The sequence below is a fragment of the Malania oleifera genome, chromosome 9 (genome assembly GCF_029873635.1).
Source record: "Malania oleifera isolate guangnan ecotype guangnan chromosome 9, ASM2987363v1, whole genome shotgun sequence".
NCBI lineage: Eukaryota > Viridiplantae > Streptophyta > Magnoliopsida > Santalales > Ximeniaceae > Malania > Malania oleifera.
Window position 1 is genome coordinate 93,966,512 of NC_080425.1, and position 21,180 is coordinate 93,987,691.

The 21,180-nt window shown below is 33.8% G+C and overlaps 1 pseudogene; it reads left to right on the forward strand.

The window, feature by feature from the left end:
* LOC131163587 (uncharacterized) overlaps positions 1 to 21,180 on the forward strand; it is a 52,920-nt pseudogene that overhangs the window by 11,298 nt on the left and 20,442 nt on the right.

Here is a 21,180-nt window from a genome sequence, read left to right on the forward strand (position 1 = left end):
TCTCTCTTCTCTAACTGCTGCAAACACGAAGATTCGTTCTACGTAACTACTAAATGAAATATGGAATATGCATGGGCTAAATTAGGCCAAGGGTTCCAGGTCTGCTTAAAGCATGACCGGCCCAACTGGTCTTTAACAGAGGCCCAAAACAGAAACAAACTAACATGCCTACTTGTGACAATACCCTCCCCTTCAAAACACCTTGCCCACAAGGCAATCACATTCTCATCATTCTCATCATGCTGAACACATAAGAATTAAAGAAAATCATATTTATCTTGCTATTCATTTAAAAACTAAATGTGTCATTAAAACACTAACATTAGTTGATTGATGATGGTGGGGTGGTACAAGCAAGTAATATTCCTGCCTGCAAATATACTCGATAAGGAATTGGGTATCAAATCCATGGTTATTCATACAGAATCATGAGGATCATGAATCCAAACTAACATTTAAAGTTTCAAACATTCACGCATCCATAAAATTAGTTGACAAGACTATGGGTTGCTACTATAAATTGGCAGAAAATGATTCATAGTGCAGTGTTTGATAGTTTGCGGACCATATTGGTCGAAAAGAATGCAAGAACCTTCAATGATTGCATAACCTCCCTGGTTTTGTTATGGGATAGAGCAGTCTTTTTGGCCTTTCTATGGGTCTATTCTTTTGGGTTCTTTAGGGGCTTGCTGCCGCCCGATCTTGTTAGGCATTGGCAGGCTGTGCTTATGTGATTATTTTTGGCTGTATTTCATTTTTTTCCTTGGGAGGACATCTTGTTTGCCCCTCTTGTTGTTAATATAATTCTTTTCTCATGTCAGAAAAAAAATAAAAAATAAAGAAAATGAAGACAAAACTAAATTTAGGTCTTAATACCCAATATTCCAATCTACATCTCATAGGTACCCATCAATCCTCTACATAAGCTTCTCCTAATACTTGATAAGGAAAAATAATTTGGGAAATAATTGCAAATCGATGATAAATGAAACATAATTGCAATTTTCAAATCTTTAAATACTGAAATTTACATCATTAATCCAGTTATCTTAAATTATACCTATATGTATGAGGAATGCAAAGATCTCTGAGTGCCCTAATCTTGCCCATACCTTGATATTCCCCATCATTCTCCCCTAGCTGGGAAAAAAATGACCTTGAATTAGAAACATTTATAGGGTGGCAAGCCAATGAATCACACAAAATTGGAAATGAATGTTATATCCACATATTTAAAAAATAAGTACAAATGCAAGTGGGCAAAGTCACCAAAGACAAATCTATTGGGAATGATAAATTCCACATATGTAGTCTCTCTCATGTCTTCGGCATTGAACTTAACAGACTTACCCTCAATGGATGGCTTAACTTTTGCAATTTCCACCACCTCAAGTTCCTTTGTGGATTCTTTGGGCTTATATGTCAATTTTATAACATCCTTCATGCCTTCAATTTTGTAACATCCTTCATTCCCACTATATCATTTATGAGGCAACTACTTTTTGTTTGAATTTACAAAATCTTTTTGAAGGTTTATTGACTTCTATAAAGATTTCATCTGATTGATAATTTTGATTTTCCAGTTAAATCTGAATTGATACATTTAATAGTGTAAATACTTGGATATTTTCTTTTGTTGTATCATTTAATCAAATGTATTGTTTTTCCACCTATAACTATTTAGATCCTGAAGCTGTTGTTGGATGTGAGGATGGGACAGCTTGTGTGTTTGACATGTACAGCCGGAAATGTTCTTGAATCATAAGGTGTGTACTGCAAGATTTTGTAGTTATTATATTATTATTGTAGACAAATACTTTAAAGATAATGTAGTAGATGTTAAAATAATAGAGGATAAAATCATTAAAATCAAGATAGCTCGAAGCCTGGAAATAGTGAACCTAATTAGTGCATATGCTTGCTCCCCAAATAGGCTTAGCAAAAAATCTTCAAAGACAATTTTGGAAAGATACGGTTAGTAATTTACAAAGGATACCAATGCCTAAAAAGGCATTCATAGGAGCTGATTTGAATGGGCACATTGGAAAGGATAATATAGACTATGAGAGGATACATGGAGGCCATGGATATGGAGATAAAAATGAGGCTGGTGATACAATTTTAGATTTTTCCATATCTTATAATTTGGTTATATTGAATACTTGCTTTATAAAAAGAGAAGAACACCTAATAACTTTCAAGAGTGGGCATAATAAAAGCTAAAGAGGTTTCTTCTTAACTAGGGACGGGGATTGTCTATCTTATAAGGATTATAAAGTTATCCCTAGGTGAAAGTATTGCTATACAACATAGAATCCTAGTATTAGGTATGCATATTAAAAAATGAAGAAAAAGAGTAAAATAAATCAACACAAAAGGATTTGATGTCGGAGCTTGAAAGGAGATAATATAGTAAAATTCAAAGATAAAATGATTAAAGAGTGTGATTGGACTGTAGGGGATAAGGTAGGTACAAATAATGTTTGAAATAAAATTACTAATTCTATCGTAGGGATAACAAAAGATATTTTAGGTGAGTCCAAAAGAAGATACTCGGGTTTTAAAGAAAGTTAGTGGTGGGATCAAGAAGTCCAAAAGGCCATTAATACAAAAAGAATTTGGTATAAAAAATGACAAAATTGTAGAAATATAGAAAATCGTGAAAAAAATATAGAGGTGAAAAAAAAATTGAAAAAAAAATGCAAAAAAAAACTTCTACTGAAGGTAAACATAGAGCTTATGATACTTTATATGCTAGACTAGATACAAAAGAAGGAGAAAAAGACATTTATAGACTTGTTAGAGTTAGAGAAAGAAAATGCAAAAAGTTAGATGATGTAAAATGTATAATGGGCGGGAATGATAATGTCTTAACTAGAGAAGACATGAAAGAGAGGTGGCAAAGATACTTTGACAAGTCGTTTAATGAAAACCATAATGAAAGTTGAACTTGGAAGTGACAAATGAGAAGACTAAAAATAGGCGATTTATTTGCAAAATTAGAGTTCTTGAAGTTAAGTTGACATTAGAAAAGATGAAAAATAGGAAATGTATAGGACCAAATAAAATGCCAATTTAAGTTTGGAAATGTTTAGGGGATAAAGGAAATATTTGGTTAACTAATATGTTCAACATTATTATAAAAATCATGAAAATGCTAGAAGAATGGAGGAAAAATACGTTAGTACCTTTATACAAAAACAAAGGCGATATTCAAAAACTGTAATAATTATTGTGGAATTAAGATTATGAATCATATAATGAAATTATGGGAAAGGGTAATTGAACATAAAATAAGACTAGAAACAAGAATTTCATAAAATCAATTTGGTTTTATGCTTGGGAGATCAACAAGAGAAGCTATTTATTTTTTAAGAAGCTTAATGGAAAAGTTTATGGAAAAGAAAAGGGAGTTGCATATGGTTTTTATTGACCTAGAGGAAACTTATGATAGATTAACTAGGGAAGTTCTTTGGTGGGTCTTAAAAAAGAAGGGGTTTTGCAGTAGATATACTGAGGTCATTAAGAATATGTATGATAGAGTAGTAACCAACTTTTGGACTATAAGAGGGGAATCTAGAGGTTTTTCAATCACAATAGATGTACATCAAGGTTGTATTTTGAGTCCTTATCTTTTTATTATGATTAATGAACTTACTAGGAATATTCAAAATGAGATCCCTTAGTGTATGTTGTTTGCAGATGATATCACATTGATTGATGATAGTAGGGGTGGAGTGGAATCTAAGCTAGAAATTTGGAGAGTCATATTTGAGTCTGAAGGGTTTAAGATAAGTAGGAATAAGACAAAATATATGAAATGTAATTTTATTAATGTAAAGGGTAGTAGTGGAGAGAAGATTAAACTTGATAATCAAGAGATTAATAACACTAATAGATTTAGATATCTTGGGTTCTATTATGCAAGCCGAAGGAGAAATTGAAGAAGATGTAGTACATAGAATTAAAAACAAGTTTGGTAAAATGGAGGAGTGCATTTGGTGTGTTGTGTGGTCGTAGAATACTCTTAAAATTAAAAGAAAAGTTCTATTAGATGGCTATAAGGCCGACTATGCTTTATGGTTCAGAATGTTGAGCAAAAGTAAAAGTTAGTGAATTGCAAATGTTAACGTGGACGAGTGGTATAACATTAAAATATAAAGTAAAAATGAGCATATACGCAATAATTTAGGCATAGTTCCAATCGAAGACAAGATAAGGGAGGGGCAGCCTATGAATGGTTTGAGCATTTGCAACGCAGGCCTAGTAGAGCACCTGTGAGAAGGAGTGAGTTATTGTTTCTGGCATGAAAAGAGGTCGGGATATGCCTAAAATAACTTGGAATGAGGTAGCAAGGAGGATTTAATAGCTCTTAATCTAATGTAGGAAAATGCTCTCGATTGGGTGAATTGGCAAAAAATGATTCATGTAGCTAACCCCACTTAGTGGGACTAAAGGCTGCTTCTTGTTATTGTTGTATATTATTTCCCAATGTGGTTGGATTAACACTGAATTGAGTTGAGTAGTTTTGTTGTTTTAACCTGCCAATGTTGTATTGAAATATCATAGTGAGTAAAGACTATTACCAAAGAATCCAATTGTAGAGGCACATAAGATAGTTTTATGTTTTTGTTTTGATGTACATGCAAGCATTCGCTGACAAAAATTAGTATTGGTAAAATCTTCGAGGGAAGGCAAGCATACGAAGGCATATTTTGCAATGATCATAATTATGGATACATCGTCAAAATAACTTAAGAAATTTATGTTTTACTGTTTGCAGCTTGTTTAAATGGATTTGATGTTCTTTAGATGTATGATTGGACCTACATTTGTGAGTGAAACATTTTTTTGATTGAAAGAGGATAATGATATCAATAAAGAGAGAACGTGTAAGGCTGCAGAATAAGAAATCGGCCTAAAAAAACAAAAGAACAAATTTTAAAATAAACACACGCACACACACATATGCACAATGAGACTGAAGCATAGAATTTTTAGATCAGATTTTGTTTATGCTTGATGGGTGGGGGTTTTTACTTTTTATTTTCATAAATTTCAATTTTAATTAGAAGAACGGGAGCAATGAAGTTTGAGCTCGTGACCTTTTTTCTGATACCATTTCAGAGAAACAATTAACCTAAAATTTTTATTGGAGTTGTTCTTTATTCCTGTTTTGGGAATGTGAAGGTCTGGAATTTGGATGCTTTTGGTGTTTTCTCTTGTAATTCTCTATCCTCATATGACCCTTTTTTTCATGCTTTTTCTCTTGTTAGTTGTTTGTATAGAACTAAGATGCCCTTAAAGTAAAGGCTTTTGTGTGGATTTCCATCCTTAATAAAATTAACACAGACAATTAGAAGACCTTGCAAGGCTCTGTCTCTGGCTGGTGCCGCATGTTGGCGTGAATGAGACATTGTGTACGCTAGTGCTAAGGCTCACACTCATCTTTTTCTTCCTTGTTTTGCAGCTTGGACTTTGTGGAACAAGATTTTGGTTTATTTGGAGAATGTTGAGTGTACCATAGTTTTTTCAAGGCTTTTCTGCTGTTGAATATGCAAGGGGGTGGAAATTATTTGTCGTCTTTCGGATGCTTTTTCTTGAGAGAATTGTCATTTCCTTGAGATTGCACTTTGTCTATTTATTTTCTTTTTTTTTTCTTCATTGTGGCTTTTTCCAGCAGTTGCTTGGCCAGTGTTGTTTCACTGATATTCTGCAAGATTGAATGGCTTTGATAGCTTAGCTATGTTTTCTTTTCCTTGTTATCTGTTCTGTTTAGGAGGATTTCTTATCCTCGCTGCAGATTCCTTCTTCTCTTAAATAATGTTTCTTTTCCTTTAAATTTTTTTTCTCATAAATGTAAAGTATTATAGCCATTGCTTATGGAAAAAGTGAATGTTACACACACACACACACACGGGGTGGGGAGCAAGAGAGAGAGAGAGAGAGAGAGAGAGAGAGAGAGATTAATATACATTGTTTAAAACCAGTTCAAAATAACAAAAGAGAGAGAACTATCTTATGCTCCAAATAAATAATTTTAATATAGTAAGACGGGCATAGTTAGATCACATGATTAACTAAAAGGATCTACTTAGATTTTTGGTAATGCCAAATGCTTCCCTATCATCATAGCTTCATGAAGTTTGGTGACCTTTTTGTAGGGCATGTGAGACCACAAAAAACAAATAATAAATAAATATAAATAAAAAGTGAAAAAATCTCAACTGTTGGACTGAAGTTCATCTCACGAGTCATGCTGAGCTAATTGACCACATTGGCCAAGTCCATTAATTATATAGGATCCAAATTCGATCAGAAATTTAAGAGTAAGATTGAAATATTAGTCATGATCTAAATTATTTTTGGTAGTCTCATATATGGGTCCTACAGGGTAGAAAAAAGGTCTCGCTACACCATTTAGGTGGTAGTGGAGCATGGTTATTTATCGTCAAATTTTGATGTGGGTGGGGACACGGATGTGAAGCCGGAAACAGGTCATTCAATGGATATATCCTCCTTGGAGGCTAATTCCAGAAAACTGGCTCACAGATTTGTTGGCTCTTGAACACATGTTTAATTAATTTGTTAGGCTTATGTCCATGTGGTCATGAATTTTTAAATATGTGTCTTAGTGGAAAAATGACATGGGTGACCTTGCAAGGCTACCCCCTGCACCAATGAACGTAACATCACCTGCTCCTGCACACGATAGTGATTAGCTTGCTTCTCCAGCTGTGTAATTTAGGGATTGCGAGGTAGATTTTGGCTGTGAGGAGCCAAACTGCGTGCACGTGCTATCACGAGCCGAGCCCAATGAGTTTCCATCATGTAAATATTAGTGTAGGTTTATTTTCTAATAGTAGTTTCTTTGTATTCCAAATACGGCAGTATGATTCCTTGATCACTTTGATGTTTTCTAGTATTAAGATGAGATTTGCATATAAAGCTCTTTAGGGAAGGGTGAGTGTTCATCAATCTTGTAAAACTAACTAGCTATTGTCAACGTGTTTAACCTACTTGTCTCCTTCGCCAAACACACAATGTTAACGGAGATGTTGTTAGTGAATTACGTTGCTTCAATGTTTACTGCTTGCTTGCCATTGCTTTCATAATTGTTTACTGCTTCTGTTGATATTTGATTGAATGATAATGAAAGTATTTCTTGGATGAATTGTGGTAAATGATAGGATGACTAGTTAAGTAAGAGTTTTTTAATTAGCACTACACGGTCCTTTCACAAAGGTGTGAAAATAGTCGGCTTGTGACACCTGATATCGAGGCTCGGTGAATTGTTACGTGAATTCAGTTACCTTCGTTGTGAGATTGGGAAGCTTTGGTAAATGACCATGGCACTAACCAATGCTGAGAGAATCAATGTGCTGGAAGCACAGGCTGAGACAACGGCCAACAATGTAGCCACAGAGATGGCCCAATTGAGGTACTTGTTGATGAAGTGATGGAATCACAAAAACATCAACTATAGAAACTTTGCAATCTCGGATAGCTGATCTAGATGCACAGATGAATATGATGGTTCTTGCTATAGAAAACTCTAAAGCTCCGGGGTTTAGCAAGACCAAGATACCAGAACCTAGGACGTATGGGGGTGCCTATGATGACAAGGAGTCGGAGAACTTCTTGTTTAATATGGAGCAGACTTTCGCGTTGTGAGGATGGCCTTAGAACAAGTGAAAGTGGATAAAAGTGGATACTGCGACCATGTACATGGTTGGTGACGCCAAATTGTGGTGTTATTGTTGGATATCAAGGACATGTCGGAAAAGGATAAACTATTTTATTTTCTTGAGGGGTTGAAACCATAGGCAAGAACAGAACTTCATAGGAAAAGAGTTCAAGACTTGTCCACTGCACGAGCTACCACAGAATGCTTGACTGACTATGCTGGTGATAATACTGCTTCGTTCAAAGAATTTGGCGGAGGGGGAAATAATGGAAAGTCTTTCAAGAAGAGCAAACCCAAGAGTGGGGAAGCTGATTATAAGGAATCAACCTCAAAGGAAGCTTCATCGTCTCGAGGGTTCAATACACCCAATGAAAAGGGTAAAATTTCATGCTACTTGTATTGAGACCCTCATAAAGTTTTTGAATGCCCTCACAAAGCAACACTTAATGCCTTACAGGCTTCCACTGCGGAGTAGGTAGTGGAAAGCGATGGGGAAGAGGATGATACCCTGAGGATGGGTGCAATGCGGCAAGTGAACGCATTGGAAAAGTAGGCAAAAGCACTGAAAGTTACATGAGCAAAAGGACTGCTGTTTGTGGACTTTTGGATCAATGGGAAGAGTACCCGCGCTATGGTGGATACCAGGGTTACTCATAATTTTGTTTCGCTGCCAAAAGCATGGAGACTCAACTTATCCTTGGAGAAAGATACAGGACGCATGAAAACAATTAATTCTATAGCCCAGCCTACTCTGGGAGTAACCAAGCAAGTGACTATGAAACTTGGACAGTAGGAAGGTCATGCGAATTTCACAGCGGTGCCATTGGATGAATTTTCAGTCATTTTGGGAATGAAATTCTCAAGGGGAACGAAGGCAATGCTGATGCCTTCTGCTGCTTCCCTGTATCTGATGGAACATCACCCTTACATGGTGCAAGTCGTTGCAACGAAAGGAGAGGATGGTAAGTTCCTTTCAGCCATGCAACTCAAGAAGGGATTAAGAAAGAGTGAGTAGAAATATCTAGCCAGGGTAGTGGTAGATGAAGAAGTAAATTAAGAGCTGGTGCCTACGACCATCCAAGCGATGTTGGATGAGTACAAGGAGGTGATGTTGGATAAGCTGCCTCACAGATTGCCTCCACGACGGGTTGTGGAGCATAAGATCGAGTTGTTGCCAGGAGTGAAACCACCTACTAAGGGACCATATCGGATGGCGCCTCTGGAGCTAGAAGAGTTGAGGAAACAACTTGATGAATTGTTGGAAGCAGGATGTGTTCGCCCTTCCAAAGCACCGTTCGGAGCACTGGTGTTGTTTCAGAAGAAGCATGATGGGAGCATGCGGATGTGTGTAGACTACCACGCGCTCAACAAGGTGATAGTGCGCAACAAGCATCCTATTCCGTCAATTGCTAATTTGTTGGATCACTTGAGTCATGCCAAGTACTTCACTAAACTCGACTTGAGATCAAGCAACTATCAGGTAAGGATTGCTGATGGGAATGAGCCGAAGACTACTTGTGTGACGTGGTATGGGGCATATGAATTATTGGTGATGCCATTCGGGTTGACAAATGCGCCTGCATCATCATGTACCTTGATGAACCAATTATTTCATGGTGTAACTCGATAAGTTTGTGCCTGTGACATTTTGAAGAATATTCCATTGCTAGATATTGATTTTGATTTTGGTGAAAGCAAAGTAGGATGACGATGACAATAAATTCTTAATCTTTAACTTTATTACAGCCTCATTTTTTCCTGCATTCCATTATAAGGTTCAACATATATAAAATTATGTCTCAATTATTAGTGCCCACATTATTCGTGTGTTTATGTAATGATTTGATTTTCATTATATGTTATTGTACCTGTGTTTGTACACTTACTTCCAATCAAATAGCATATCCTTAGTTTCTTCTATTCTTGAGCTTGTTGGAACTCAGTATTGATAGTTGTTCCTTGGGTTAATGATCAGTATACAGTGTTCTGAGATTATTGATAGCTGTTCCTTAGGGTGGAATTATTGGTGGATGTGGATTTAATTTAACATGTCGAAAAAATGATTGATCTTTCTAGAAATTCAGGCCAAACTGTTTATATCGGTACAAACAGTTTATATTTTCTAGACTAGCCATTTTCATTTTGGACATCCCTAGTTCTATTTAAAGATTTTCCTATGTATTGTAGTCTGGCCGTGCTCGTTTTTACCCTTGATTGTTATAGGGTTAATGCTCAAGCAGATTTCTTCTTTTTTAAAAGTTGTGTCACTTTGCAATGTTAGAATTGGTAGAATAGCTGGAGCAGTGGGATAATAGTACAATTTTCAAGAGTTAGGATTATTATAGGTCCATTAATGGCGTATCAGCTGTAAAATAAAATTTATGTCTGCATAATTGCATTCTGGGCACCCACATAATACCGCCTAACCTAGAAATCCACCAGAGTAACCTAGCTCCAGTGAGTAACTATTTTTGCAGAAGTTGGATCATAGACTTTGGGTCTTTTATACATCTAATCTTGGATTGATAATGCTACTGCACATGTTTAATGAAAGATGTTCGGTTGCTACTCAAAATGGATAAGTACTTTGATAATGTTTGGCGTGATATCATACCAAGAACATTGGCATTTGTGCCTTTGTTATCTTGAGTTTCATATTTTGAATGCCACTCGGGGCCATGAGAAAGCCTATATTTTTCACTATAATGGGAACAAAACTATTTTGAATTGATACAACCAAGCAAAAAGAATCTGCAAATATTGATCATGTCAAAGTTCTCAATTTGAAGATTGTATAAGCAAGCATGCTACAGTCTTACATAAGATATATGCGAGGGAGATCTTGAACTTAAAAGAACTTAGGCTCCAACTAAGTGAAGCGCCTTTTATAAGATAAACTTGTGAGATTAGTGGACCAAAGCGAACAATATCTCATAAGAATCGAGGCCAAGACCATTACACAAAGGCATGCATATGTCATGATTTTAAATAAAGGCCGCGACCGTTACGTAATGCTGTTACGTAACGTCGTTTTTTGGGTTATCGATACCATTACATCGCGAAATCAATGGGAAGAAAAATCACAGCTGTAGTGACCGTTACGGACCGCGACGATTTCGCAAAGGCCGCTACAGTCGTTATGTAACCGTCACAGGACTGTTACACTAAAAAAAATTTTTATTTTTTACTTTTTCTTCTCACTTTTTCCCTCTCTTTCATATATTATTATCAATATACCAAGTGGCAAGAGGGGGAAAAGATTACAAAGAGGAAGACAATGATACAAAATTTACTATTTCTTTAAATACTAACAATAGATACATCAATTAATAATTTGAAAATACTAACCTGTTAGGACAACATTTTATTTTGATAATATTAGTAGTGTGATATTTACGTTTTATATTTTTCAACTTCAATCTTCTTTCTTTTCTAACTATTTTATATTCGTATTATTCGAATGTTTTATGTGTCTAATAGATTAATGGAGTGTATAATATATTTTGTTTTATTAATTAAGTTAGTACATATAAGAATTTATTACAAATAAGAACAACGAGAAGTATAAATACACACACACACACACGTAATATTTCTATAAATGGTGGTTTAAAACAAATGTAAACTTGTTGCCCTCACCAAATAACTTAGTTACTCGAACTAAAATATCCAAAATACACTACTAATAAGAGCTAAAAGCTTAAAACATGCAAGTGCGCTAATATGCCCCAGATTGTGTGTTTCAAAAAAATTCAGTCGTTACACCCGCTTCTTGTTATGTAACATCTGCTACTCTTGCTTCCCGTTACGGTTACGTTACGCTGTTTGCTACCTCAATTTAAAACCATGGCATATGCCCTAAGACACCCAAAGTGTCAAGAATATTCTTATTGTTAATTTTGTGATTCCTCTTGTTTCTTTTTCTTTTTTTTCTAATTTTATTTTTCATTTGGTTTGTTCTATATTTTCTCTAAGGAGATGTCTTATTCTCCTTTTCATATATTTTCAAATCTATTGAATAAATTTATTCTTTTGTTATCAAAAGGATGGAGCCTTATTGGAGGCTGATTTAAAAGAATTTAATAAAGGAATTGTTGGGTCCTAAGCCCAGCAGATTTAGGAGTATGATCCTCCTAATGAGACTTAAGACTTGTTTTTGTTGTTATTGTAATTAGGATTTTATTTTATGTACAAGTTTGTTTTTAATTAATGTGTCTTTGGCGTTCTTAATTGATCATTAAAAATTTACAAAAATGGCACCTTATTTTTTTATTTTTCTAACATTTGTATAGAAAGCAAAAGTTAAAAAAAGAAAAAAAAAACCAATTTTTATTGTTTCAATATTTTTCATACAATCTCAAAAATTTAAGAAACATGTGACACTTCGCGTATATGAATTTTTGGAAAAGGAAAACATAAAATAATATTTTTTATGAGTGTTATGATTATAGAGAATGAGGGAAGTTTGTAAAATTAATTAACATGATTTTTTTAGAAAAAAAATATCTATTATTAATAAGAATTGGAATAAGCTTTCAATCAACCTTTTCTCCCATATTTTTTAAAAGTCGTGATATTTCAAATTTTCATAATTCAAAATTAATAAATTATCAATCAACCTTTTTTATTTATGCATTTATTTACCTAGGTGAAATTTGCAGTTGACTATTTCCTCGCTCAGTGCTGCAGATGCAACTCAAAGCCCTAGATTTGGCCAAAACTCTAAAATGAATAACTTGCGCAAATTGGTCAGGAGAGACAAAAGAGAGAGATTTTCTATTAGTCAAAAGCAGATACCGCCCCCCATGCCCCCACGGTCTGCTTATCGAGAAATAAAAAAGGTCTATTATTATTTCTTTTTATTTATGCATTTATTTACTCAATATAGAAAAAATCAACATTGAAGACTAGTCCCGTATACCTCAATACCTTGTTTATTTTTTAATTAGTTCCTAAATTGAACATGTACACATATAATAAATAATAAATAAATAAATAAAAGTCTAGCAGTCTAAAACCACTTCTCAAGTGAGACTGAGCGCGTAGTGCGCCTTAAATTAGGCTATTTGGAATGCTAAATTTAGGTATTTGAAGTCTATGAATTGAAAAAATAAGATATAAAATTATTTTGCTAAAATCGATAGGCATGACCACAAATTTTCAACAATAAGCATGTGTGAAGTAATTTTTCAACAATAAGCATGTGCAAAACAATTGTTTTCTTTTAAATTGGATGCAAGTTTGATTTTCTATTGTGTTGTGCTTTTTTAGGTAATTAAGCTTTAAAATCTTTATAATGTTATATGTCGAACTCATGGGACCTTGAAGCCAACTATTTGGCTATGGTCAAATTCTGAACAAGACATTTAGGCAATGTTTGATAACATCGAATTTAAACTTTGGATTTGAATTTGTGTGAATTCAAATAAATTTCAACACAATATTATATTAATTGTTTCCAAATACTTAATTTTATTGTCCAAAATAGAGGTATGCAATCATATGTGTTGCATCAACTATACTGGTGGCTAATAACAATAATGAATAAACATATTATGAAAATGTGTTTGTTTATGTGCCAATTTTTTTGTTTCTATTAATAGTCTTCACTTGTTTGCAAAATAATTGAAAACTAGATTTTGTAGTTTTCAATTGTTTTCGCAACATATTAAGAAAATATTTTAATATCCAAAATTAACTTTTTCGATTAAATCATTCATTATTTTTTTTCATACTTTTTAATTGAAAGTAAATATAATATTTTTTTTTTTCATACTCCATGTGCAATTGTCTGTACCGATATTCTTAATGTTCCTTCTATTAAACAATAATTCTTCTACCCATTTATAAAGCAACTAGCGGAGTGCTTGAGTTGCTTCATTCTCATATCATCACCCTTCTCCTCCTTTTGCCACAACCTAAATAGAAAGGAAGAAAACCATGAAAAACTTGGCTACTTGTTTAAGTTTTATCTTTTTTCTTTTTGTCTCATGCTCTCTGCCTCAAAGCTATAGCATGAGGCAAGGCGAAGTACTTGGCTATCTTCATAAGGTCAAGTTGCTTAAGAATTCTAGTATCAATACTAGTGATTTTAAGCCAATTAAACATATCATAAAGAATGTTGAAGATCCTATGCAATTTGAATTAAAGACAAGTGATAGGATTTTACACTTGCCTGGACAACCCTTGGTGAAGTTTTCTCAATATGGCGGTTATGTTACAGTTAATGCAACGGGCGAGAGCGCGCTTTTTTATTATTTTGTTGAAGCAGAGTGTTCTAAGAACTCTTCGTCTCTACTTTTGTGGCTCAATGGAGGTAGTTAATTTACTATGAGTTTGATTTTTTTCGATCTTAGTTTTTGTGCATGAGGTATATGTATGTAGAATATAGATCGACGTGAACTCTAATGATTTTGAATTTTTAACAGTTTTCTTATATTATATGGGGAATATATATATATATATATATTAAAATCACAAGATTAATTTTGTTTGATCACATGATTCCTTGTACTATCAACCTCTCTCAATTGGTAGATGCCTCTTTGAATTGGGATGAAGTAATATGTCTTTCAAAAGAAAGAGCTAAGAAGTCGAGGGGTAGAAAAGAAAGAAAAAGGGAAAAAAAAAAAAAATGAATAAAATGAACTAGTTTTTTTTCCTTATATACTAATTTTTGCATGATATATATTATATCTATACTACAATATTAGACAATATTAACATTCCCTAACAGGACTCCAAAATCAAAATATAATTTTCTTTTTTTTTTTTAATTTCTTAAATACTTTACTACTTTCTAATTGGTTAGTGTTTAAAATCTTAAAGTGCTATTAGCTTAAATAATTTCAAAATTTTCATTTTACTAAAAATAAAACAAAAATTTGATCGGTTGAAATTAATTGTCCTTAAATACTATTTACTAATAAGTTTATAATGCGTAAATGAGTTTGCCACTAGCAACAAAGTCTCCCCTGCTATCGTTGTTGTCCGACAAGGTTTGAACGTTGTGGAACCCTATAATCATGCAGTTTCCTCAGGCTCCTTCCATACTCCATCTTCCCCTTCACAATTGAGCCTTTCTCCAACTTTATGTCAGCACTGGGTAACTTATCTCCAACACCCCGATCTTATGGAAATTGTGGAGGATCTCAAGTTTTTTTTTTTTTTTTTTGCCTTTTTGCATAAATTAAATCTTGTTCTTTAGAAAAAATAATTGCATAGATGTGATGTTGAGCGATTTTAGGGGGTGGTGAAGCCATTGGTAATGAAGAAGGGGCGGTAAAAGAGGTAGTGGTAGACTTAAAAATAACTTGAAATGAGATAGTGGTTAAGGATTTAATAACCCTGAATTTGTTAGAGAAAATTGTACATGATCGTCAAAATTGGCATAAATGGATTCATGTAATTGATCCCACCTAATAGGACTTAAGGCGTAGTTTGTTGTTGTACGTTGTATAGTTAAACTAAATATAATCTAAGATTTTTATTTGATATTAATATAGCAATATTTTTACTTTGATATTGTCTTGGTTAAGGACGAAGTCATTAAAGAAAGACGACGAAGTTACTTTAGTAAGTTGTTTAATGAAATCAAATAGAAGGATTAAACTTAGAATTGTCAAATGAGGAAAATACTAAAAATATGAGATTTATGCACAAAATTAGAGTTAACAAAGTTAAATTTCCACTAAAAAAGATGAAAAATTGGAAAGCTATGGAACTAGATAACATCCCCATTTAAGTTTCGAAATGCTTAGGTGAAAATGGAATTATATGATTAAATAATTTATTTAATACAATTGTAAAAACTAAGAAAATGTTAGATGAATGGAGGAAAAGCATTTTAATACCTATATACAAAAATAAAGGAGATATTCAAAATTATAATAACTATTGTGGAATTAAACTTATGAGTCATACGATGAAACTATGGGAAATGGTAGTTGAACAAAGATTAAGGTTAGAAACGAAGGTCTCAGAAAATTAATTTGGTTTTATGCCTGGGAGATCTACCACATAAGCTATTTATCTTTTAAAAAGATTAATGGAAAAGTTTAGGGAAAAGAATAGGGACTTGCATATGATATTTATTGACTTTGAGAAAGCATATGATAGGATACCTAGAGAAGTTCTATGACTGGTTTTAGAAAAAAAGGGTGCATGTAGTAGGTAGACCGATGTCATTAAAGATATGTACGATGGAGTAATGACTAGTGTAAGGACTATAAATAGAGAAACTAGAGAATTTCCAGTCACCATAGTTGTACATCAAGGATCTGTTTTGAGTTCTTATCTTTTTGCTTTAGTGATGGATCAATTGACTTAGAGTATTCAAAAAGAGGTCCAATGGTATATGTTGTTTGCAGATGATATTATATTAATTGACGAAACTAGGGATGGAGTAGAGGCTAAGTTAGAATTATGGAGAGAAGTTTTGGAATCTAAAGGCTTTAGAATAAGTAGAAATAAGACAGAATATATAAAATGTAATTTTAGTAATGATAGGTAGAATATTGGAGACAAAGTTAAACTTGATGATAAATAAATAAATAACACTTGTAGATTTCGATACCTTGAATCTATTATGCAAGCTGAAGGAGAAATCGAAGATGATGTAATGCATAAAGTTAAAGCAGGTTAGGTAAAATGGAGAAGTGCTTCATGTGTGCTCTGTGATTGTAGAATACCCTCAAAATTGAAAGGGAATTTTTATAGGATAGCTATAAGACCAGCTATGTTATATGGATAGGAATGTTGGACAATGAAGAAACATAATATCCAAAAAGTAAAAGTTGCCGAGATGAGAATGCTTAGATAGATGAGTGGTATAACATTGAAAGATAAATTAAGAAATGAACATATTCGTGGTAAGCTAGGTGTAGCTCTTATAGAAGATAAGATAAGGGAATAACGACTAAGATGACATGGACACTTGCAACGTCGGTCACATAGTGCACCTGTGAGGAAGAGTGACTTAGTTATTGTGGGGGGTAGTAGAAGGGGTAGGGTAGACCTAAAATAACTTGGGAAAAATAGTAAGAATTTAATATCCTTGAATCTATCAAAAGAAATGGTTCATGATCACATAAATTGATGGAACTGATTAATATAGCCGACCCCACCTAGTGGGACTAAGGCTTGGTTTTGTTGTTGTTGTTGTTGTAATATTTTTATTTTGATACTAAATGATGAAATGAACATAAATTTTTTGATTTCGTAATGTCCCTACGTTACAATTAAATTTATTGAACGCTTCAATATGAAAGGAGTGATAAATTTTTGCAGTTTATGCTTAATTAACTTCATTGTTGAATTTTGTATTTCTTTGAAAGTTCATGTTGCTTTTGAAATATATAATTAATCTTCTCCTATTATTGAAAAATTACGGTTTATCCAAATTTAGATAGTCTATACTCAGTTGCATGACTTCAACTTCGTAGTTCAACTATAGAAGTACTTTAAATAGCATCAGTCAACTTATGAAAATATTTTAAAATGTTAATTATTAAATTTTGTATTTCATAAATTAATTCAATAACAATTAGTAGACACAAAAATTATTGATTCAATTATTATTAAGGATTACAAATATTAGTTCTAGAACTATTTATAGTTACAAATTTTAAACTTTAAACTTATGAAGAGGTTTCAAATACTAATCATTTTATTGATGAATAGTTTTCAAAATGTTAATCATTTTATTTATTGTCTCATAAATTAATCCATGTACTACCAACAACTGTAAAAATTATTAAAAAAATATTGTTAAATTATTAAATTAATATTAAAAGTAATTAAAAAATTAAATTACAAAAGTAGTTCAATGATTAATGATTACCAAAATTATTAATTCAGTTATTAAAGGAAATTATGAAAAATATTAATTCAATTATAATATTACCAATTTAAGAAACAGATTAAACAATTATAAGGAGCTTTTATAGGATGGTTTTACTAAAGAAGCATAGAGGAGGGTCGTTAAACTAAACCTATTGCATGAAAAACATTTGACTACAATATAAGGATACTCTAACTTTGATGCTAAATTATTTTATGAATTTCATGAAAATTATAAGTTTGTGATATCCCTATATTACAATCAAATTTTGTGATTGAATGCTTGAGATACGAAACAAATGATGTTGAATTTTTGTAGAGAATTTCTAGACAATTTTATTGATGAACTTAGTGTTATTTTGAAAGTTCATGTTGTTTTTTTATGAATTATGTGATTGATGTTAATTCTTATAGCATAAAAAATTATTGAATGTCTCTTAGCAAAATTTTGATAGTCTATACTTAATTACATGTTGGTGTCCATATACTGTGTCAAATATGCAAGGTTTTTGCATCATTCTAGACGTGGGTGGGTAAAGAAATTAGTTCAAGAGACTAAGATTATATTAGCAACTTGGAATATAGGGACACTTACGGGTAAAAGTATGATTAAAAAAAATTATCTAATGTTCTTTTCAATAAACGAATTCGATGAGGGAGAAAGCTAGAGAAATTAAAATATGAGGATTTAAACTTTTGTATACTGGAAAAGAAAAACATAAGAATGAGATAGAAATTATTAATTTAGAAAAAAAAAACTTACAAGATTGTTAGAGGAAAGGGGATAGTCAAAACACAAACACAACACATACAATCACACAGAACACAAACAGATTACGTGGTTTGGCCAAACTCGGCCTACGTCCCCGTGAGAGAGGGAGTCTCACTATATGATCAATGAGAAAATTTACAATAGAGGAGGAGAACACACTCTCACTCAACTCGAGCTCAAACCTCTCTCTGCCTCTCGCACACAGCTCACTGATTCTGCACTTGTAAATTTTCTCACACACTTTCCTTTACAAAGCAGTGTATTTATTTACCAGAGAGGAGCATTGAGATAAAGCAACAATAAAGAAATACGCATGCTCGAGGTTGCGCATGCTCCACGAGGTTGCACCTTCCCAAGCAAAAATAAATGCACCCACATGAGTGGGCTACTAAATCACCCCCTCCAAACATGTGGGGGCAACCAAGTGTCCGTTGCTCTAGTGTGCAACACTGTGTCCTTGCCCTAGTCTTTAGGCGTCCACACCCCCTCGCGAGAGTGTCTGCACCCCCTTGCTGAGGTGTTTATGCAATGATCATCTTCTGGATGATTTCATAGATCTAGGAGACCCACTAAATCTGAACATAGCTCCAATTTCTCTTTAGTCACTGTCTTTGTCAACATGTCTGCTGGGTTTTGGCTACCAAGTATCTTCTCAACTGCTAATACCCCTTCGTCTAGAAGAGATATGATGAAGTGATAGCGGAGTCCAATGTGCTTGGTCTTTAAGTAGAATGCTGAATTCTTCGCCAAATGTGTGGTGCTCTGATTGTCACTATGCAGAACACTCTTCACCTGCTTGAAACCCAACTCTGTCAACAAACCCTGTAACTAAATCATATCTTTGCTAGCTTCTATCATGGCTACATACTATGCCTCTATAGTGGATAGTGCAACAGTTTTCTGTATCTGTGATACCCAATTAACGGCAGTAGCACCTACTGTGAATACATATTCAGTAGTGTTTCTTCTATGATCGATATCTCTAGCAAATTCTACATCTACGTATCCCTGCAATGTCATATCACTTTTGCCTTATTAATTGTACCTTGGAGATATCGTATTATCCATTTTACCGTTTCCCAATGGATTTTTCCTAGATTCGACATGAATCTGCTGACGGTTCCCACTGCATGACTGAGATCTGGTCTCGTGCAAACATGGTGTACATTAAGCTTCCTACAACTGAAGCATATGAGATTTTTTCCATTTCTGTCTTCTTTTCCTCTAACTCCAGAGATTGAGTCTTTGATAACTTGAAATAACCGGCTAATGGTGTGCTTATTGTCTTAGCACCACTCATGTTGAACCTTCTGAGAATCCGCCTAATGTACTCGGCTTGAGACAACTGCAAGGTTCCCTCCTTCTATCTCTAGTGATTCTCATCCCAAGCATTTGTTTTGTTGGACCTAAGTCTTTCATTTCAAATTCAGTGGACAACTGCCTTTTCAATTTTCTAATCTCGTCCATGTCTGATCCTGTAGTTAGCATGTCATTAATATAAAGCAAAAGAATTATGTAACTTGATTTATACCTATTGAAATAGCAACAATGATCAGCATTGCATTTGCAGTAGTCATTCTTTTGTATGAAGCCGTCAAATTTCTTATACCACTGCCTTGGAGCCTGTTTCAAACTATACAAACTCTTATTCAACATGCAAACAAGGTTTTTTTTTTTTGCCTTTCTCTGCAAAACCTTCAGATTGGTGCATGTATATCTCCTCCTCTAGATCACCATAGAGGAAAGCAGTTTTTACATCTAACTGCTTGAGGTGTAAATTCTTTGCTGCAACAATGCTCAAAACTGACCGAATGGTCGTGTGTTTTACAATTGATGAGAAGATTTCTGAGTAGTCAATACCTTCTATTTGTTGGAAGCCTTTGACCACGAGTCTTGTTATGTTTCTTCTCGAACCATCATGCTCTTCTTTTATGCGGTACACCCATTTGTTTTGAAGAGCTTCTTTCCCTTTGGGTAATCTAGCTAGCTCTCAAATCCTGTTCCCATTTGCTAGCCTCATCCACCTGATATGCTTCATCATAGCACTCTGGTTCACCTGCATCAGTTAGTAACAAGTAATCCAAATATCTCATATTTGGTATATGCGGTCGGGAAGACCTCCTTAATACCGGAGTTGGAGTTTGTGATGCTTCAATGCACTCTATGATAGATTCCTCTATCTAGGAATTATTAATAGTATGTTGTGCCACATTTCTGTTAGTGTAATCATCCAACTCTATAATATCGGGGTTATTTAGTATGGGATTACTTGATAATGTTGCGTCTTTGTACATAACCTTTTCACTGAAAACAACATCTCAACTCCTGATTATTTTCTTGTTTTGGTCATCCCAGATGTGGTAACCAAACTCATCTTCACCATATCCAAGGAGTGTGCATTTTTTAGATTTTGGATCAATCTTACACCTAGCCTGATCACTAATATGTACACAAGCAACGCAACAAAAAACTTTTAAATGTGAAAGTTTTACCTCCTTTTTGCTTCATACCTCCTCTGGTAATTGGAACTGCAATGGTACTGATAGACTTCAGCTGATTAGATAAGCAGCTATATTGATTGCTTCTACCAAAAACTACTTTGTTAAACCTGCTTGTTATCGCATACTTCTAGCTCTCTTAGTCAAGGTTTTGTTCATTCATTCTGCTACGCCGTTGTGTTGGGGTGTACCTGGTACAGTTCTTTCAAGTTTGATCCCATGCTCGTAGAAAAACATTTTGAATTATCTATCTTAATATTCACCACCATTGTCTGATCTCAGTTTTTTGATTTTGAAGTCTGTTTCATTTTCCACCATGGCCTTCCATTTCCTAAAAATATCATACACGTCGGATTTTTGTCTTAAGAAATAAACTCATACCT